This window comes from Muntiacus reevesi, chromosome 17 (genome assembly GCF_963930625.1).
Source record: "Muntiacus reevesi chromosome 17, mMunRee1.1, whole genome shotgun sequence".
Lineage (NCBI taxonomy): Eukaryota > Metazoa > Chordata > Mammalia > Artiodactyla > Cervidae > Muntiacus > Muntiacus reevesi.
Genome location: NC_089265.1, coordinates 54,818,575 through 54,825,366, shown reverse-complemented (window position 1 = coordinate 54,825,366; position 6,792 = coordinate 54,818,575).

The window sequence follows — 6,792 nt, the reverse complement described above, 5'->3', positions numbered from 1 at the left end:
CACGCCTGACAGAGACGGTCTCAGGTGCCACCCTAAGGACTGGAGCTTTGTTCTGAAGGCGCTGGGTGGGGGGGACCAGAGAATTTTTAGCTCTGGAACAACATGATCACATTCCTATTTAAGCACTTTTGCCCTAATTAAATGCTGTAAATAATATGCCCTGTACAACTTTGTCCACCTGTTGCAAAGTTTGCTAGCAAAAGGCTCCATAGGTCTCAGGGCAACTCTTCCAACACACCTGGATTGTACCTAAAACAGACTCATCATTATGTACACAAAATACATTTGGAAAAAGCAATTTAAGACATTTTAATAATTTTACAACAGTAAAGGAAATATATACTCATAATAGCAAATTTATTTTAGGAAATAAAGCAAAGCAATAAAATTAAAATTAGCCATAATCCTATTGCTAGCAGGTGTATTGTTACAATGTTGATATAGTATTAATGTTTTAATATATTTGTTTGAATATATTTTCCTCCAGTTGTTAATTTATATATGTGTATTTTGTGTTATATACTGTATAGCATATTCAAATTTGTATCTTTCTTCATATAACTTTATGGATGAACACTTCCCAAGGACATTAAATATTTTTGAAGTCATGAATTATGATGAACACATAATAGCCCATTATATGGATGTGCCATAACTTAATGAATCTCCAATTATTGGACATTCAGTTAATTTCCAATTATATGCTATTATAAATAATGGGATTTTTTTCCCACGCCTTAAATTTTTGTCTGAATTTATGACTATTTCTTTAAGAAGTGCTTCCTGAAGGGAGTAATTTTGAATACTTTCTTGGGAAAGGCATGACACAAACAAATAGACTAATTAGATAGCTTCAGAATCTAAAAATACAAATTGGGGAAATTTTAGAAAATTCTTAGTATGTACTGTTAATACATATTAATACAAATTAATGGAAAAGTTTATCAATTTATACTTCCCATAATATTTATTTTATACTTTACCACCCTTCTTTAATATTATGAATATTAATGTTCTTTAAAAATTTTATTTAAAAACTGAAAATTTCAGTTTAAAACTTACATTGCACTTTAAATTTGTCAATGAGTCTCAGGAAAATAATTTTCACTTTGTCATGGCTTCCTGCTAAGATATCTGAATATTGAACATCTAATTAATAATGGTGATTAAATATGCATCATGGTTTAAGAAAAAAACTGGAAACTTCATTGGTTCTGGATTGTCCACTCTCCCATTTGTATTTATCAGGGTAACCTAGACACTCCAACCAAACCAAACTGAACAAAAGCTGTAAAATTCAGGCTAGACACAACAAAAGCTGCTTTTTCATTCTTGTCCGGGTTCAGTGTGGGCTGGTTCAATGTGGGGGAGGGAATGCTTTGCTCCACATCTTTCAGCAGACACATTATCAGCCTCAGCCCACATCTTTGATCCTTGTCTCTGATTGTCAAGTAGGACAGGTATGAACAGTTCCTGCTGTCAGCATCTCACCTCAGCGTGCATCGTGGTTGGCATTCCTGTTCTTTCTCTGGAGAGCTTTGAACTCTCAGGGGTGGTGTTGGAGGAGCGCACTCAATCCTGGTACTTGAGAGCTTAGAACAGCAGTGGGGTTAATACCCCTGAGGGCAGCTCTTGGTCTGTGGAAGGATGACAGATGCTCCCACCTCCCAACCTTTGGGCAGAAAAACCTGAGTGGGGTTTGCAGGCCCCTCAGGAGATCTCCTGAACTAAGCTCCCTTTCCTTACCCTGGTGACCTGCATACCTCACCCTTTTAATAGCTTCCTTCACCCTCTATCTCTGCCTTCTAATCCTGCTTCTGGGATCACTGTCCCAATAAACTGTTGGGTTGGCCACAAAGTTTGTCCAGGTTTTCCTGTACTAAGATGTTATGGAAAAACCCAAATGAAATTTGTGGCCAACCTGATATTTATACCTGAGTCTCTTTCAGGGGAGACCGTGCTAAGATATTCAGGGATATATGTTCTCTGCATCTTAAAGCTCTCCTATCCTCTGGGTCTTCCAAAAGAAAGTGCTAGAATGTGGAGGACTGTATACAAGGGATCCATGGGTCAGACCTGGAAGGGGCAGATATCACTGTTGCCCACATTTTGTTGGCTAGAATTCATTCACGTGGGAGGCTGAGAAATACTGTCTCATAGTCCTCTCGTGAGGAAAAGGAAGTAGCAACCCAGGAACACACAACATTCTGTGCCATGTTACCTTAGTAAAACTCTTATTCTAGTATCCTAAGAAGAGGAACTGACCTTGTCCCTTAGTCAGTGATGTCAGAAGTGTCAGGAATTAGCACTGCAGTTTTCTTTTTATTCTAGGAATGTCTTAACTTGCTTCACTTCTTTCCCCAGAAATTATGGCTTCTAGTTTCTTTCAAAGGAGTTTGCGTTTACCAAATGACTTCCCCCTTGTGATTGTAGCTTGTGTTATTTCCCTTAAGTATTCACCTAGATACAGAAGGGATGGTCTTGACTGCAATACCCTTGTGTAGGTATAAGTTTATTAGTACTGAGTATAAATTTAGTCAGTTAATATCTTGAGTATCTCTAGGAAACGTTGTGCCTAGTCATTCTGGGATGGATAACAAAATGTATATGGATGGAGCCCTTACATAGTTCAACTTACTAACTGTATGAACATGGACAGATTAACTTCTCAGAGATTCAATTCATCTTATGTGAAAATGAGGATAGTAACATTAGTTTTAATGTTTAGTTGTTCACTGATGTGAAAATATCTAGATATATAGCAAGCCCTCAAAAGATGTGGATGTCCCTTCTGGAATGCTCAGCATTGTCACTAACATACATGAGAGAGAAAAAAATCAAAATTGTTATTTATGAACCAATTCTTCTTTCCAATGGAGTCTTTTTTAATTCCTATTTTTTAAATTGAAGTATACAACACTGTGTTAATTACTGCGTACAGCACAGTGACTGAGAGGTAAATATATATGCTTTCTTTTTAAAGTGTATTATTTCCTTTGTGGTTGATCATAGGATACTGAATATAGTTCTCAGTGCTACAGTAGGGCCTTGTTTATCCATATTATATAGAAAGGCTTACTTCTGTTACATCTGCTAACCCCAACCTCATACTCCATTCCTCCCAACTCTCTCCCCCTCGGCAACCACCCCTCTGTTCTCTGTGTCCATGATTCTGTTTCATATATAGGTTAATTTGTGTCCTATTTGTGATTCCATAAATAAATACTACATATGGTATTTGTCATTCTTATATTATTGAATTGGGGACTCAAACTGAGGGAAGAACTAAGTTAATAAAGGGCATTTGAAGAGATGGTAGAGAAAATGGGAGAGGGTAGTAATATACCGGATGATAAAGGGGAGGGAACCCTAGGGAAACAAAGATTTCCAGCAAAATTGTTCTTTTAGGTTATGGTCAATCTGATGTGTGATGTTAATTCTCCATTACTATAAAAAAAATCGGTAAAATTAGCATCAGTTTGCCAAAGCTTTTGGAATTGGGTTTGTTTGTTCTGGGATATCATGCATGGCTAAGTCTGGCCCCAAAGTGGGCTTGAGTAGTCTAAACAAAGGCTATTCAAATGGGCTGGTACGTGTGTGACATCCTCCACTTCTCTGAAGAATTTCCTTCACTTTGAGTTTGGAAAGTCTGTCACGCAGGCTTATTGACTGAAATTCAGATGAGAGGTAAAGTCCAGAACTTCTTCTCTAGAAATGGGGTGTGAAGTGATAGGAGTGAAGGGGATTCATTACTTCTTTCAGTCTGTGAAATTTACAAATCTGTAAGAAGCTTATCAGAAAAATGAACATTACTTTCTAGAAGCTGGGATTTGGAGGCAGTCAGAGCTGGATTTGAACCCCAGTTCCAGCACCTATCTGAGTGGACATAGGACAAGCTTGGTAACCTCTCTAGCCTCAAATTCTTCATCTATACAACTAGGATAGGGATACCTACCTTGCAAGGTTTACAGTGAGAGTTAAATAAATATACAGAGTGCACTTATCATGGATCTTGGCAATTAGTAAATGACAGCTTATTAGTAAGAATAAAAGTTAATAAGTATAACACTTCCAGGCCCTATCTTGCTACGTTAATATGGTGCTGGACAATGGATGAATTCTATCCCTTTTCCTCAATGGTAACTGTAGGTATCTGTTGGCACCTGTATTCATTCTACCATGCAAATGCATGATAAGCCCACTGCAGATGAATTATTTTTGCATGGAAAACATGAGTATAAACATCAGTCTGAAAAGCATATTCATTAACTGTAAAAATGAGAAATCTGATGTATTCAGACCTACCTAATGTGTGCAATTGTTGTCATGGTCAAGGTACTAAGAAGATGTAGGAGAAGGCTAGTGTTAAACACACAATGCTTTCATAGGTGGTGATTTAGTCGCTAAGTTGTGTCTGACTCTTGTGACCCCATGGACTGTAGCCCACCAGGCTCCTCTGTCCATGGGATTTTCCAGGCAAGAATACTGGAGTGGGTTGCCATTTCCTTCTCCAGGAGATCTTCCCAACCCAGGTATTGAACCTGGGTCTCCTGCATTGCAGGTAGATTCTTTACTGGCTGAGCTATGAGGGAAGCCCAACACTCATTATTTGGTCATCACAGCAATATAGTTCAATGGATCACAGTACAGAAAAATGGCAGAGTGTTCTACATAGTGTCAACATATACTTGGTAATTATCTTATCATTTACCTTGTGCTTTGTGTTTTCAACATGAATTGTACTCACTTAAAGTGGGCAGGTAAAATTTTTCCTCCTGGAGGGTTCTGGAAAATAAATACAGGATGATGTAGAAAGTGGGACTGTTTCCTAGCTCCTCATGTTTCATATTTGAGAGAACTTGGTAAATGAGGTAGAGAAGTGATAATCCCTGATGATCTTTGTTCCAACTTGAACCTCTTGTTGTCACAAAAGATACCTTATTCTTACTCATTTCCTTTAGGCAGATTTCTTTGGGCCAATGTTCCATGACCCTTAGTGCTGTACTTTCAAAACAAAGATAGGGGATTGACAGCAATAAAAGTAAAAGTAGGTGGGAGTGAGCATACTCTTTAGATAAAGACTCATATATACATGGAAGCCAACATTTTTCATACTAATCTTAGATGTATATTACTTGACTTCTACCACACTGTCAGAGTAATGAAGGGCAAGAATTATCATCTCTCTTCTGCAGATGAAGAAACTACATTGCAGAGAGTTAAGTGACTTGTCTAGGTCAACTGAGCTAGTAAGTATCAGATGTCAGTTTCAAACAAAGGACTCCCAACCTTATGACCAACATCCTTTTGGCTCTATTGTAAAATCCCCATGCTAACAACCTTGGTTTTGTTGAGTGAAAGTTACAGCGCCAACTTATGGGTTTGCTGGTAGACAAAGCTACAATTATTCCATAGGGCAAATGTGGAAAAAGCACCTCTTCCCGTGAGTGGATTCAGCCCTGCTCTAGCCAAGGGAAGTGGTTTGGCAAGTGGAGCACGAGTTGGATTTCAAACTCATTTACCCACTCAGCCAGACAAGCTCATGAAACCCTAGTGGTGGCCCTGCTGGTGGAGTAGAAGAAGGAATGCTGTGGTGACTGACCTCCAAATATAGCTGTCAACCCTCCAGTTTCTGTATGTTCATGGAGTACTTTCATCAGGGATTAGAATTTATTTATTTCTCTTTCCTTTAAATATGTTTGTCTTCTGACCACTTTGACAAACACAATTCTGTCGATAGCCTAATATTTCTAAGGCCATGTCTTAAAGTAGTAGTCAGAATCTTCTTCCTTTCTCTTGAGATGATCCTCCTTGGAATCACATTATCAAGATGTATTGAAGCTCAGACAGCTACAAGGAGAGGCCTACATGATGGAGAACCATGCCCCCTAGTCATAGCTCCAACTGAGCTCCAGCCAGCAGCCAGTGCCAAGTTCCAGCCACATGAGTTAGGCCATTTGGATTTTCCACCATCCTAGTGCTCCAACTGATACAAATAGAACAGATTACCCATGCATTCAAATCCCAGAATAATGAGAGATTATATTATTTAGATGTTAAGCTTTGTGTTGATTAGTTATATAATGTGCCTGCTAAGTCGCTTCAGCAGTGTTTGGCTCTTGGCGACCCTATAGACCATAGCCCACCAGGCTCTTCTGTCCATTGGATTCTCCAGGCAAGAATACTGGAGTGCGTTACCATGCCCTCCTCCAGGGGATCTTCCCAACCCAAGGATCGAAGTCACATCTCTTATGTCTCTTGCATTGGCAGGTGGGTTCTTTACCACTAACACCACCTGAGAAACCCAGTTATATAATAGTAGGTAACTATTCCACACATCTTGGAATGTGAAGTCAAGTGGGCCTTAGGAAGTATCACTATGAACAAAGCTAGTGGAGGTGATGGAATTCCAGTTGAGCTATTTCAAATCCTAAAAGATGATGCTGTGAAAGTACTGCACTCAATATGTCAGCAAATTTGGAAAACTCAGCAGTGGCCACAGGACTGAAAAAGGTCAGTTTTTATTCCAATCCCAAAGAAAGGCAATGCCAAAGAATGCTCAAACTACCGCACAATTGCACTCATCTCACATGTTAGTAAAATAATGCTCAAAATTCTCCAAGCCAGGCTTCAGCAATATGTGGACCATCAACTTCCAGATGTTCAAGCTGGTTTTACAAAAGGCAGAGGAACCAGAGATCAAATTGCTGACATCTGCTGGATCATCAAAAAAGCAAGAGAGTTCCAGAAAACATCTACTTCTGCTTTATTGACTATGCCAAAGCCTTTGAC